The sequence below is a fragment of the Leptonychotes weddellii genome, chromosome 1 (assembly GCF_054177405.1).
Source record: "Leptonychotes weddellii isolate Sample4059 chromosome 1, ASM5417740v2, whole genome shotgun sequence".
Classification (NCBI taxonomy): Eukaryota; Metazoa; Chordata; class Mammalia; order Carnivora; family Phocidae; genus Leptonychotes; species Leptonychotes weddellii.
The window spans coordinates 85,775,541-85,791,057 of record NC_138369.1 but is presented as its reverse complement, the minus strand read 5'-3'; the positions used below and the strand labels follow the sequence as shown (position 1 = coordinate 85,791,057).

Genomic DNA, 15,517 nt, shown 5'->3' with positions numbered 1-15,517 from the left:
CAAATTTTCTATAGTAAAATGTTTATTATACACTTAGAAGAAAATTAAGTAAATACCGACATAATGCCAGGAAATCATGTTTCCTATAAGTGCTTATAAAACATTAGCATAAGACAACATATTAGAAGAAATTATAATATTAACTCATAGCAAAATATGTTTTCTACACAAGCCAAGTACATAGGCCTTCATTCTGCACATGTTTGAAACTCGAGATTGATATGTATCATCAGCACAGTCCTTGCTAGCTTTGCCATTCCATGGGAGTTTAAAAAAACTTTTTAGTAGAGTTCTTATTTTAGATATTGAGTGAATTCTGATTCAAGCCTTACTTCTGTGATTCAAACTTAATTATTCTACCTGCTGTCTTCCAAAAATAAAAATGCTTCCAATTTTATGAGAACATCTTGGTAAAAATTGGAAAAGGCAAATGACTAACAGGAAGAACATTACATGTACCTGGAACATTAAGAGTAATAAGAAAATGAAAAGAACTAATTTTTCAGTGAATGCAAGGAGACAATTCCAGTTAAAGGACTAATTAAAATATTGGGGCCTATAATGTTGTTTTCATGATGAAATGATGTAAAAGACCTAGAAAGCGTGATCCTTCCAGAACAAATGTTAAAAAGCAACATACTGCCTTGACATTTTTAATGTGACATGAAATCTATTGAGTTATTATTATCATAAATCTTTAATAATATAAAATATTGTAACTTGGTATTTTAATCAAAGAATATTAGTAGAATGACTCAATATCTGAGCTTTGCTCCACTTAGTGTAGTATTAAAATAATTCTTTCAAATGCACCAATTATGATTGTCAGAGTAAGTGGAAAATAATTTATTTAGGAAGTAACCGCATTCTTAATGTTCCCTACCCACTGACTCAGAGCTGATTAATACTTTACAAACCAGATGTGATTGCCATCAGCCTGGCTCGGAAGAGTTGTCTCATTACTGGCCCATTATTGTGTTAGCCCTTTGCTCAAGAACTGATTAGTGAGCCAATTAACTACCCTCTCCTTAGTGTTCAAGAGCACAGAATTGTGTGTTTGTCTTTTACAGATGTCACCTACCATAGTTATTTATTTTGAATATCATGATAACTAAGAGCAAATAGAAAAAATATGTCACAGTCTTCAAGCTTCTCCCTATTGGGCTTAAAAATACCCCAGAAATTTAGGTAAAAATTGAAAGAGGTAGTAAGTAGTTACTTCCACAGAGCCCCCTGTTTGGGGTGAGCTCTGTGTCTGTTCAACATTTATTGAGCATATGCTTTCACTAGAATATATGTTCTAACAGGGCAGGATTTTGTTTTGTTTACCTGGGAATCCAAATGCTGAGAATTCTGCCTGGCGTGTAGTATATGCTAAATAAACATGTCTATTTCATGAACAAATGAACACTTGGCATGATGCTAGTGTGTAATGGCAAAGAGAACATGGTTTTTGCCTATAGGGAACTCTCAGGCTAGAAGAGAAACAACACACAAACAGATATAATATAGGAATTATTGTAATACATATATGATGATGAACTTTATAACACAGATACAAGGAAGAATGTGGGACAGGAAAAACTAAATTTGGCATCAGGACAAGGTGTAGGGTTGGGATGGGGCAAAATTCTCAGGGATGGAGACACATAGGTTTTAAAGAATTGTTAGGAACTCAGCAAGCCAAATGGAAGGTTCCGGAAAAGGAACACAACATGCATAGATGTATGCATTCTTGGAACATCACTGCCTATTAAAAATATAAGAAGGGAAGTTGTTTGCATAACCCACAAATGTTTGAGGTTTTATGGTTATGATTTTCAAAAAAAGAAATGACAACATATAGTTAAAAAACAGGTAAGTTGAAAGGAGAATCTGAAAGTGGCACATTAAAATCATTATTGAAGAAACTAAAGCTTGGGGAGGCTAAGTAACTTGCTCAATATCACATAAGTAGCAAATGAGAAAGCAGAGATTTGAACTCATGTCTCTCTTACTCTACAACCCATAATCTTATATGCTAACAATATATTGTTGGCACTATCTGCGAGGCATCCACTCAGTTTATTCTTTCCTTGAATCATTATACCTGAGAAATCAAATTAGTTATTCAAAAACTTACGTGGTAACAGAGGATTATAGGTGAAGGGAGGGAAAAATAAAATAAGATGAAATCAGATAGGGAGACAAACCATAAGAGATTCTTACCTATAGGAAGCAAACTGAGGGTTGCTGGAGGGGTGGTGGGGGGTATGGGGTAACTGGGTGATGGGCATTAAGGAGGGCATGGGATGTAATAAGCACTGGGTGTTATATGCAACTGATGAATCACTGAACTCTACCTCTGAAACTAATAATACACTGTATGTTAATTAATTGAATTTAAATAAAATAAAATTTAAAAAAATTAAAAATGAAATTTGAATTAAAAAAAAACTTATGTGGTGACCATGAAATCTGACCAAAAGGAGGCTTATAGTTTGAATGTTTTTACAGAATCCTTCTTTCCCTTTAGCTTTCCTTAGATTCATTGCTTCTTTCTTTCAGTCAGCAGTTCCTAGCTCATGTAGCCAGGCACTTTGCTGAGCATTGTTTCGTTAACACCCCTTGCCCTGAGCTTTGTTGGACAGACAATAAGAAAAGTCTTAATCTCCAACTTTCCTTTCCCAGACTCATTGGAGCATTAATGCAAATCTAATTTTACAAATAGCATATCTTTTTAAATCAAGGATTCCAGGGTTGAACAAAATTATTACTTGAGTAATTCCTAGAGTTTCCTGAAAGGCAGGAGTCCTTTTATTTGAGGACTTTAGGGGTCTGTTGTCTATTTTTCTGCTTAATGTTATTGAAGAAGCTTTAATCATTATTAAGATTTTCATTTAGGTAGTTGGCTCTCAAAAGCCATTCCATTGATTGCTTTCTATTTAAGGAATGGGGAGAAATATGAGAGTTTACTTTCAGTTTTATTTTACCAACAGAACAAGGAGTGTGGCTTTCACATGTATGAACAGAGATTTTGCATTCTGTATCCTAGTGAATAGACTCTTCCTTCTACCCAGACCAAATGTTTGATTCTGAGTATGCTAATTATTGTCATTTATTAAATGGATCTGAATGGGCTGTAACCAGATTAAATGGTGTACATTGACCAAAGTCCAGGTAACAACACAATTCACAATCCGAATATCTTTATTATGACTTAGCTACAAGATACGTCACCTGGAACTTTCTTTAGCCATCTAGAGAATGAGAGTACAGGAAAGTGCATGGCCATATTATTTGACCTTAGTTCACCTCCCAACTCTGTCACCTCTGTGACTTTGAACACATTACTGATCTTTCCATAACAAAGTTTACTTATCCATATGCCTCTGCAACAGGGTGGATTAGAGATAGTACCTACATGTAAAGTAACCAGACATCATAAGTCCTTAATAAGTGCTAAGTGCTGATATTATTATCTAGGAATCATAGATACTTTATTCATTAGTGTAGTAGCAAATATGCATAAGAGGACATGAGAATATTTGAAAAGAGAGAACCACAAGATTATTTAGAAGGCTGAAGAATGAGCCTTGGATGGAAGATTAGAGAGATTGAAGTACATGATATTAGAGATGAGAAGGAGAAGAATCATTTATTAGTGTTGCTGAGCAATATGAAGTGTTATTATCATAAAGATGCTAATCAGCTGTTTGCTATTTAACTGAATACAAGGTAGGAAAGTTGGAGCCTACAATATAGAATGAGGAGTAGAGGTTAGGTAAGGTGTTCTCATGATGCTTGCACACACTAAACTCTTGCTGCAGTAGTTTAATGAAAGCATATATGAATTAATGAGCAAATGTAGAATAATTTCCTAGTATTTATATTTCTAAAACATTATTACAAAAAGGGGTTGGAGAACTCTTCTACCTGGTGAAATAAAGAGATTAGAGATGTGATTGAAGAGGGGTCTTCGACTGGCTTGATAACATTTTATTTCTGAGTTAGGTAGATACAGGCATGCGTTTATCGTAGTTCTGTGTTGGTTTATTCTTTAAAGTCTCTTTGGTGTCTGGCTTATTTTGCTTAACATAATGTTTTCAAGTTTCATCTTTGTTGTATGTAACACGTGTCAGAACTTCACTCTTTTTTATGGCTGACTAAATTTTGTTCAGTATAAGTCCATTGAGTATCTACATTTTCACACCTTCAGATTAACTATACAAACATAAATAAGTAACACATGTTTTGTGCTCTTAAGAAGTTCATGATGTAGAGCGGGATGAGGGAAGGACTCATGGAAGGTGGGAAACAAACCAATAAATCAGTCATCATCGATTATACCATATGCTAAGTATGTACACCAAGGCATAATGCTGCAAGTAAAAAACAAATGAACAACAACAATTCAAAATGCCTTGAACAATAAGGGGATTTACTATCTCAAATAACCAGACATCTGGAGGTCTCACAGTTGGTTAACTGAGCAACTTAAATCCAGGCCAGTTTCCTCTCATCTTTTTGCTTTGCCATCTCTAGTCTCTTCCCATCAAGTTAACTCCCCTCCTCATGGTTGGACAATAACTACACATTTCTGGGCAGCTATTTCTCACACACAGACATCCAGAAGCTGAAAGGAGATTATCTGGAGTCTCCTTTTAAGAGCTAAGAAATATTTTACACAATACCTACCCATCCCCTCGCATATTTCTTCTGATGTTTGATTGGCTTAAATTGTCATGCTTCACTCCTGGAGCTGGGCATGGGGCCTCCCTCAGCCAGAGTGCACTGAGGGAGGCTACTTGAACAAACTCAGGGTTCTGCTAGTAAGGAAGAAGGGAAGGAAAGGGCCTAGGGTGAGCAACCAAAAATTCCTGCTATATTCTGCCACAGAAGTGCTTACATTAGTGTGCAGAGTGGGAAGTGCTTGGATAGGATCTTCTCTTATTGATGTTTCGTTTCTCTGAGGCTCACAGTTTGGTTACTTACACTGAATTCTTCTTCCTTTTGTAACTGATAGTTTTATTTCTAATATTAAGGTCCACATGTTTCTTGGAAAATGTTTAAAATTTTAAAAGTATGTAAAGAAAAAATAAAAATAAGACATAATTCTATCTGAGGTTTTTATGTATTTATTTCCTTTTTCCATAAATTACATATATAAATGGTTTCATGATTCCAAGTGTTAGTTTTTGCTCAGCATATTCAGTCTGAGACAGCAATGTGTTCTGGCTAAACTTGTTATGGTGATAATCATGTTATATTTTACCACTTTTTGTTTCTCTGATCCAAATTTCCTTTCTCTGGAGTTCATAAATTGGTCACTGTTATTTTCTGTAAGTAAGAAAAACTCCTTTAGAGAAGATAGCTCAGTGGTGCCTTGGATTCCCAGGAAGTATCACTGGGGAAGAGGTTAATGAAGTATTTAGATGGACTCTATTGAAGCGTGGATTTGTCTATTGTAAAATTGGACATTAAACATTTAAGTGATGGCTTTGTTAATGAGAAGTTAAAGTCAAAGTGGTCAGAGGCTGCCCTCAAATCCTCATTCACAATTCCCATAGGTCTCTCTGAGACATTCACACATGCAGCTAAAGGTAATATTGTATAAAGCTCTTTCTTTGAGGTTAGCACTATAAACACACACTTTCATTTATAAGAAAAGGGTTATTAATGTTGCTTGAGGTATCTCTGCCACATGGGGAGAGAACGATAAAGAGTTGCCCCACTTTTCGTCATAGACTCCATACTTTGTCCATGACCAGATCACAGATTAAACACAAACTAAGATGTTTACAGATGGAAATATAAAATAGAACTTAGCAGGCTAAATTAAGGGACTGTAGATATTTGACAGAGGCATAAACTACCACCAAGTTTTAGACAAAGTGAAATATTTTAAATTCATGGTACAGTGTGCTTATCTTTTGGGGTGTGAGATCTGGGCCTTCTGTTGTCATCAAGTTCATCTTCTGAATCAATGACACATGCTCCAGTAAACATCAAGTGACAGCTCCTAGTCACTAACCAACATAGGGTTCTTGGAGCAGATCCAATCCTCAGGAACAGAAGCCATGTAAATAAACTCTGTTGGGCAGGTCATGCACGGAGAGCAAACCAGACAAAGACATCAAAGCAATTCCTGGACATATTGCTGTAGCTGAACAGATGGCAGGCAAAAGAAGTGCCCAAAGGAGCCACTGGAGCACAATTTCAAGTGATGTCTCACATCCTTTGACAGTTGGAGAGTGATAGAAACAAACAGATCATGGGGATATATTACCACTTAGAAAGGAATGATTTGGTTCAAAGATGATCTGGGCAAAAGACATAGTGGGATCTGCTCAGAAAATGGTAGTGGATATGGAGGGGGTACTATAACTTGGACACCAAAGATATAACCTGGGTCAGAAATATAGCAAGGGTGACTTTGTCACATCTTAAGAGTCTCATGTTTATGTGGGGCATTGTACCCCACATCATCTTAACAGTAAGAATGCTTGATATTAGAGGGGGACAGGTGCATTTCTGGCGAGGGTTGCAGCTATTTTATGACCACAAAGGAACCAGTCTATGTTGATCAGGTGAAAATGGCAGAGATGAAAAATTACCAATATGAGTTAAGGATTTTTTTTGTCACTTGTAGCCTATAGCATCTTAACTGGTTAGATTTTTTTTAAGTCATGCTGACTTCAGAAAGCTTCATAGACATGGGGAAGGTAGGTGGCTTAGTCTATAAGGCCTTATCTTCCACTCTATCCATTCATCTATCTATCTATCTATCTATCTATCTATCTATCTATCTATCTATCATCTATCATTTATTATGTGGTTATAATATTCCAGGTATTTATTTATTTATTTATTTATTTATTTATTTATTTTAAAGATTTTATTTATTTATTTGAGACAGAGAGAATGAGAGAGAGAGAGCACATGAGAGGGGGGAGGGTCAGAGGGAGAAGCAGGCTCCCCGCCGAGCAGGGAGCCCGATGCGGGACTCGATCCAGGGACTCCAGGATCATGACCTGAGCCGGCGGCAGTCGCTTAACCAACTGAGCCACCCAGGCGCCCAGTATTCCAGGTATTTAGATGAACATTAAAGATATGAGGATGAACTGGAAACAGCCCCTGCTCTTGAAGTGCTCACAACCCTGTTAACAGATGATAATATGATATAATAGGAACATAGGAATGAACAAAATGTCTTGGTAGTCAAGAGTAGAGAGTGATGGGTTCCTGGGTGGCTCACTTGCCTTTGGCTCAGGTCATGATCCTGGAGTCCCGGGATCGAGTCCTGCATCGTGATCCCTGCTCAGCGGCGAGTCTGCTTCTCCTTCTGACCCTCCCCATCTCATGCTCTCTCTCTCTCTTATTTTCTCTCTCTCAAATAAATAAATAAAATTAAAAAAAAAAGAGTAGAGAGTGATGAGTTCTTATCTTCAGGTCAGATGAAAAGAAGGACATACAGAGAACTTGCCCAGCGGAAAGTATGTTCTGGGGAGTAGGAACTGTAGAAGCAAAGAGAAGCAGTAAAGAAATTCCAATTGTTTCATCCCTGAAGGTAAATCCTTGAAGAAAGGCAGGCTATATGGAAATGTCTGCATCATAAGAGAAGGCCAAAGAATGGTGAACAATAACAGAAAAAAGGTCAGTTTATTTAGATACTGCAAGAGGGAGAAGGTAGGTTTGAAGAAGGAGGGGAGTTGGGTTAGAAGACAAATCCTTGCTCTTGAGTTATACAGTCACGCCAATGTCTCCAAAATACTTCCCTTTCAAAGGGGGTCCAAGAAGTGAGCATGCTCCCTGAAGTCTTCATGACCCCCTTTCTGGTTCTGATTGCCAGAATCATATAAGTACTTCTTTCTACCCCACTTGGCTTTGACATGTGCACTTCAGTTCCACAAACATTTATGTAACAAACTACCTGATATATGTGATACAATTTGAAGAATGAGATACAGAGATAAATACCAGACATACCTCCTCCATACCTGAGGAGTCAATAGGATAAAAGAGAAAATACACACATAACAAGTACCTATCATACAATAGGTATCATACAAACATTATAATAAAAGTAAGTATGCAGGTGAAATCTTTGATGGATATAGTGGGGGGAGATTGGCCAGATACAGAGAGTAGATTATTATTTCTCTTGATTCTGAATGATAAATAATGGTAGGCGTTTTCAGGCTGGGGAAGACCTTTCAGATAGAAGAACCAAAAAAACAGAGAACACCAGAATAAGAGGGCATCCAAGGTGAAAATCTTCTAGGGGACAAGAAGTCACAAGGAGGTGAGTTGAAGGCATTGGCACAGAGGAGTGGATGGAGTAGAGTCTGAGGTGCCAGGATGGGAGAGGGTTTACGGATCAATAAAAATATTATATGTCATCCTGAGGAATCTGGATTTCATTTATTATGTATGTGTTGAATATCTCCCATATGCCCAGCACTGTTTGGATTCACAGATAAAAACACAAGACCCAGTCCCTGCTCTCAAGGAGGCCTAGACCAGTGGAGGAGATAGATAAATGGATAGGAGTAAGGAGAGCTAACATTTGTAGAGCCCTGACCTTGTGCCAGTACTCTATCTAGGTTATATCACGTATTCCTTGCAACATCCTGTGTGATACTCTTCTGCTGATTTTACAAATAAGGAACTGAGGAATAGAGAGGTCAGGTAACTTTTCCAAGACCTCACAGCCAAAATATCAGAGTTTTAATTCAAACCCAGGTCTATTGAATTCCAAGGCCAACACAGCAATTTGTAAGTTTGGAAGCTCAGTGGAGTGGAACTTATTTCAGGCTGCGGGTCAAGGAAGGCTTCCTTAGGGAGATGATACATAACCTAAGTTTTAAAAATGAGAGGGAGTTGGCCAGGTAACGAAGGGAGGGCATTCTAGGCAGACGGAATAGCATGTGCAGGAGTCTGGAAGTAGGGAACTGCCTGGTGGTAGAGGGAATTAGGTGTTGGTACAGCATGTATCATGAGGCAAGAGGGGAAGAAAATGAGCCTAAATATGTAAGCAGGGATGAGATTATAGATGACCCTGATATTATAAGGGGATTATCAGACACTGTCAATCCTAACTTACCAAAAGGCATTTCAGCCATTTCACTGTTACCAGCTCCCTTCAAAATATCTCCACCATATTAGTTATCAGAACCAATAGTTGTTAAAGCTAGACCTTGAGAGTCACCCTTGATTTTTCCATCCCCCAACCCCTTATTCAATGAATCAGAAGTTATTTCAGTGAGGCTATTTTTCCCTTCTAAATATAACTCTAATCTGCTCCCCTCCCTATCCTCATTGCCACTTCCCAAGCCCAAATTATTTCTCCACCTGGATACAAGTAAGAGCCTCCTTTGGGACCTCTAAACTTCTACTTGGCAGCCACAAAAGTCTTCTAAAAATATAACTCAGAAAATTAAAAAAAAAAATTAACTCAGGCCATGTAAATCCCCACCCCTACTTGAAATCCTCCTGTGGCTTCTCTTACATTTCAGATAAAATCCAAATACTTGGTATGGCTGTACCTTCCTTTCCAAGCTTGCCTCACCCCCTCTCCCCTTCATCCACTTTGTTCTACTTCTTTTTGGAAACCAGAAGATACTATACTTCTTGCCTTGAGGCCTTTGTCCATGCTTCTCTCCCTGCTTGCAATGATCCTCTTCTAGATCTTCATATGACTTTCTCGTTCCTATTCTGCAGATTTCAGCTTAGATGATGTTTTACTTGATTCTTCCTTCTTTTCCCTCCACCCCCCTCCAGTTTGTTTTCCGTCATTGATATTGTCATTTTCTTAGCATCCTTACCATGAGCAGTCACCATGTGTTTGATCATTAAATGTCTGTCTCTTCTGTTGATCTTTCAATTCCCAAGAGAGCAGCACCGTGTTGTTTTGTTCACATTCTACCCTGACTGCCTAGCCCAGAATAGCCATAGTCCTTAGAAATGTGGTTGTCTTTTGTGAATTGTTTAATAATAGCTCCACTTACTGACAACCGGAGACCCAAAAACAACTTTAAGGGAGTATAAGGTGTAGAAGAACATAGAGAAGAAATAAAATCTGTGCAGCAAATGGAGGGAAACATGGTGATAACTTTGATTTAGCGAGCATGGGGACATGGTGACTACTCTGGATGGTGCCTCGCACAAAATAGGCATCAACAAGTATTTGTCACATAAATTAATGTTAGCTAAATGATTGAATCTGTTGACAACTAATCCAGTAGTAATAGCTTTCATCGTGGCAAGTAAAAGTAATAGCCCAAGAGGATCATTGTCAAAAGCATTTTCTTCATCTATGAAGGGAAAGGACTCAGCTGTTTTATTTACTCAGCTGTCTTTTCTTCTTTATTATACAAATTTGAAGCCAAGATGCACTTTGTTGTCAAAGTTGAACCCTGCTAGCCATACACTTCTGGCAGAATAGAGGCAGAAGCCTTTTCCCTTGGTAGTAAATAGAATATAATTCACTGAAGAGTAATCTAATAACACTGAGAGAAATAAGTGTCAGGCCTAAAGAGTGGCCAGGAAATTTTTGGTCCTCATAGACTAATGCCATGTAGATAGGGGTATATTTTAATTCTAAATGTTTATAATTCAAATGTTTGTAACTTAAATGGCACCACACATCAGATCATTTGAGTTGGTTTTTAAAAGATAACAATGGTTCCACTGATGACCCAACTAGCATTTTTAGAGAAAGTATTTAATAATGTAGATTTTCTTTATTGTTCGCTGTTTATGTTTGGAAATGTAATCTTATACTTGAGCTACCTTGGTTAGAAATAATGATAAGATTTTAGACAGTTGTATCCTTTTCTCAAAGTACTCATAAACTTTTTATTTCTACTTATCAGTCAACAAATATTTATTGAATATCTGCTATGTACCAAACAGTGTTAATTAAAGTTTGTTTCTCCTTTGTTATGTTAAAACTCTAGGCTTGTATCATTTGTTTACCCTATAATTAGGAAGGCTTCTTTTCTTACTATTCATTTTGTTTTTTTCCAATTACTCATGATTTTTTGTGGGTGTGGGGATCTCTTATGTTCAGAATCTTTTATGATTCATCTCAATCCTCAAGTGATTATTAAGAAATCCCACCGAAGCAGTAAATCCAATCTTAGAGGCATTGGGATGAGTCCTTTAAACTTTATGCTGTGTGCTTTTGCAATGATGGATTCCTTGAGAATTAAAGAAAGATAACTACGATCTTCATTACTATATTTCCAATCAACCATATCCTCCCAGAGTATTTCCCTCAGGCATTTTAGAAAGGAGATGGATTTTTTTTTCCAGTCTATGAAGACATTATTTAATTAACTGGGTCAATACTTTTTAAAACTCTGGGCACAAAATGTACATGCACCTCTCCATGCCTCTTATCTGAACATATTTATTTCATAGCTTATTCATGGGCAAATATTATCCACTGAAGAGATGTGTCACAGACTGTATGCAGAATATTCAGGGGCAAGCATAAATCTAATGATGTGTTAGAAGACAAAAAATTCACAATATGTGTGATAATTATTTACCTGTTAAAATGAATTTTATCAAAGTGTAATTCTCATAGAATAAAAGGAACCCATTTTAAGTGTACAGTTAGGTGAGTTTTAACAAAAATACGCACCATTTAAACACCATCTCAATTGAAGCAGAAAGCATTTCCATCATCCCCAAAGTTTCCTTGGTGCCCCTGTGCAGTCTGTCACCCTCATCCTCACCATAGGCAATCACTGATTGTGTGTTCCTAACTTTATCCAGTCACTAAGCAGAATAAAAGACAAATCACATCTCCTGCCTTCAAAGCCTTTATACAATAGTAGGAGAGGGGAAAAAATGAACACTGAAGAAATCTAATAGCAAAATAGTGATATGCTAAAGTATGAAGGTCAAATATGGGAATTCAGGCACCATCTCCCTGGGGTAGGAGGAGATCTTGATTCAGCAATGCAAGGCCTGGGCTCTTTTTTGTATGATCTATTTCTAACTGTCTTGGTTTCCCCACATATAACACAAGGAGCTTGAACCATCTGATCTCTAAAGGTCTTTTGTCCATTGTACCTCTATGTTTTACTTGTGAGGAGTGAATGCTCTAGTCCCTGGGAATTCCATTGGTGTGGTACTCTTTAATTACTCTGTGGTAGGTAAAATGTCTGACTTCAGTCACCAAATACATTTTCATAAAAGTTAATTTTTTAAATGCTTTGTATATTAGGCTCTTCTCATCAGAAGCAATCATGGAATTTTATTTTAGTCTATTTACATAATTTGAAAACGCTATTTTTTGGTTCAGTTTTGAAAAATATGTTAATTGCTATTTTCTAGCCAGGAATTAGCTATAAGAGACTGTCCTGTACTGTCCCTCATCTCCCCTGTTGGCCAGTCTTCTTCACCCAAAGGTGGCTTTCTACAAAGTTAAATTTCCAGAAAGTTACAAGTCACCCAGGTAAGGAATGAGATAGGGAGTGAAGACATGGAAAAAGAGATCTCCACAATGGGCTTCAATTCCAGCAATGGCAAAAATTCCATTTCCAGAAGTCAAATGAATAAAGGGGCAAATATCTAAACATTGTTCTGGCATCTCTGACAATTGGGGTCCTTTATTTTTATTCAATAGGCAGTGCTTCTTAAAGTTAACTTCTAAAAGATTCCCTTGGGAATCTTGTTAAAATTCAGATTCTGAGTCAGTGAATCTGAGGTGGGGCCTGAAATTCTACATTTTTAACACACTCCTAGGTGATACAGATGGCCCTAGAACAGGTACACACTTGGACTGGTAATTGGAGCGGTGAGGTATTTGACGGCTTGGCTTCTCTGGATAACTAATCTACTGACCACTCTTCTTCAAATTCTTTATGTTATAAAAGGTGAGTAGTTAAGAAATGCCACCTTATCAGGAAACATGTTTCCTGTGTGTAGATTCAGAAGAGTCAACACTCTGACAGTGCTGAAAATGTCATTGAAATATGCATTTCCATAGTGCAACCAACCTGTTAGCCTAGCCTCCTCACTAGAAAATGTTTCATCCTTTGGATTAACATGAAAGATAGGAAAATCATTTCAAATCCCCAGACACGTGTATACCAGATGTAGAGGTCCCATCCATCACCATCCTGGCCTCCTAATGGACTTGAACTTGAGGCAATGGCAGATTTGGGTACCCTCTACCCAGAACACCTGGTTTTGGAGTTTAGCATCTAACTCTACATGTGTAGGGGTTGGTCAAATATTTGTCCTGACCTTGATTTTCAGGAACACAGTTTTGTTTTGTTTTTTCCTGCTTATTGGTCTGTTGATTTCTAAAAACAGTCTTCATTCCATCAATCACAGACCCAGGAAGACATTTTATCACCTAAAGAAGGCGGATGCTGAAACTCAGAGCAGATTTATATGTTGTTGGGTTTGTTTATCTGTCGGGGTACCAGAGCTCAATCAGCCTGTTGGGGTGACTTAGAGAGGACTGAGGTGGAAAGTAATCATCAAACTATAGTCAGAAGACTGAAGGGAAAAAATTATAATTTGAAAGTTGTACAGAAAGAATAGGCAGCATTAACACTAGCTAGAACTGATGATATGGGATAAGGATTATACAGAAACTCATTTTTATTTTATTCTTAGTTTTATTGTTTTTTGGTGGAGGAGGGGCAGAGGGAGAAAGAGAATCTCCACTCAGCATGGAACCCAGACGCGGGGCTCGATCTCACGACCCTGAGATCATGGCTTGAGCTGAAATCAACTAAGCCACTCAGACATCCCTCAAGTTTTTATTTAAATTCTGGAAGGAAGTTAGGGGGATATTCTTATGGAGAAGTTACCCACCTCCCCAGTCCATGTAATAGTTCCCCTCTCTGGGGGGATGGATTGTTGTGGCATACCTCTAGCTCTTTGCCTCCACTCTCCTTTTATTAATTACCTCTTTTCCAGAGGTTCCCTCCCTGAACCTTCAAGGCATCTCCAGGTTTAGAGTAGAAACTTATCACATCTAAGTGTTTCTTTATACCATGCCACAAAAAGGACTAAGAAATGGAAGTCCCCAGCATTTCCCCTCCTTCTGTCTGCCCACAGGACAGGTTTCTGACTTGGTCTTTTCATCAAACTCTCTCCCACACGCTCTGAGGATGTCGTATGTGATTCCAGTAGGTAGGAGATATAAGGGGGCATTTTATTTATTTTATTTTAAGATTTCATGTATTTATCTGAGAGAAAGAATAAGAGAGAGAGAGAAAGAGAAAGAACATAAGCAGGGGGTGCGGGGAGGCAGAGAGAGAAGCATACTCCCCACTGAGCAGAAAGCCTGATGTGCTACTCGATCCCTGGACCCTGGGATCATGACCTGAGCTGAAGGCAGACACTTAACCAACTGAACCACCCAGGCATTTTAAAAGGGGGGCATTTAAAAGGTATTGTTGGGAACTTTTTTAGGGTACGAAAATTGTATCTGATCACCTGGACTTTGTTCTTTTAACTAAGATAAGGCTTAAGGAAAATACTGAAGACTGAACTATACATGGGTTATAGCTTCAAAATATTAAATTGGCCTTTCCTGTACCTAGAGAGCCAAAATTTTCATTTACCCATTCTTTTGCCTTTCTGAACTGGACCTAGAAAAGAGATTTGAACATAAGAATCTAAGAAGGTACTTTTCATCACTTTGCCTATTTTTCTGTTGAAGGCTACATATGTTCCTGAGGGACAGGTGGATGGAGGGTAGAAAGTAGCATGAAGCTGAGTGACTGTTGGAAGCCACAGAAGGTGGAAGTGGAAAGGAATGCTGGCTCTTTGCAGTTATAAAGGGTGTGTCAGGACACCTGTAGGCCTAGGAGGCATTTTGAGGAGGCTTTTACTGGCAGGAAAGCCTGCTTTCCTGATATCTCTTTTCATCTGGGTTGAATAAAAAAAAATAGAACTCTGTACTTGCTCATTTGTTCTTTCCTCAGCAAGTGAGGTCCAAATGTGTCCTCCTTAGATGGCCTCCAGCCTCACAGCGAGTCCTGACTTTGATTTCCAGGAAAAGAACAGTAAAGAAAAACTCTGGGCCTAGGTAGAAAACTATCTTGTTTTTTTCAAATGATTTGTCATGCGTATAGCTATATGGATAGAACTCTTGGAATATTTGCCTCAAAATTCCAGTAAAGAACCCAAGTGTGGCATATTTATGTGTGTGTGTGTGCATGCGTGTGTGTGTGTGTATGTTTGTGTGTGTGTTTACAAACCTTTACAAATATCAGTTGGGCTTAATTTAGAACATTCATTTGGAAGCTTTTTGAAAAATGCTGCCAGCTATTAGGGTTGGGAATTACAGCCAATTATGAGAGAAAAAGTAGAGATTAGTTATTTAATTGAATAATTATTGGGCATGTACTCAAACCAAAGATTATAATAAGAGATGAGGAAGGACACTATATCCTACTTAAAGGGTCTATCCAACAAGAAGATCTAACAATTGTAAATATCTATGCCCCTAACCTGGGAGCAGCCAATTATATAAGCCAATTAATAACAAAAGCAAAGA

General features: G+C 37.8%; 1 protein-coding gene and 1 long non-coding RNA gene across 2 annotated transcripts in view; both read left to right on the top strand.

The window, feature by feature from the left end:
- Positions 1-15,517, top strand: part of SLC9A9 (solute carrier family 9 member A9) — a 510,696-nt gene that overhangs the window by 98,501 nt on the left and 396,678 nt on the right. The window lies entirely within an intron of this gene.
- On the top strand, positions 34-15,004 carry LOC145722814 (uncharacterized). The gene is made up of 2 exons (XR_014147382.1): positions 34-6,831; positions 7,070-15,004. It is a non-coding gene; the product is annotated as an uncharacterized LOC145722814 (long non-coding RNA).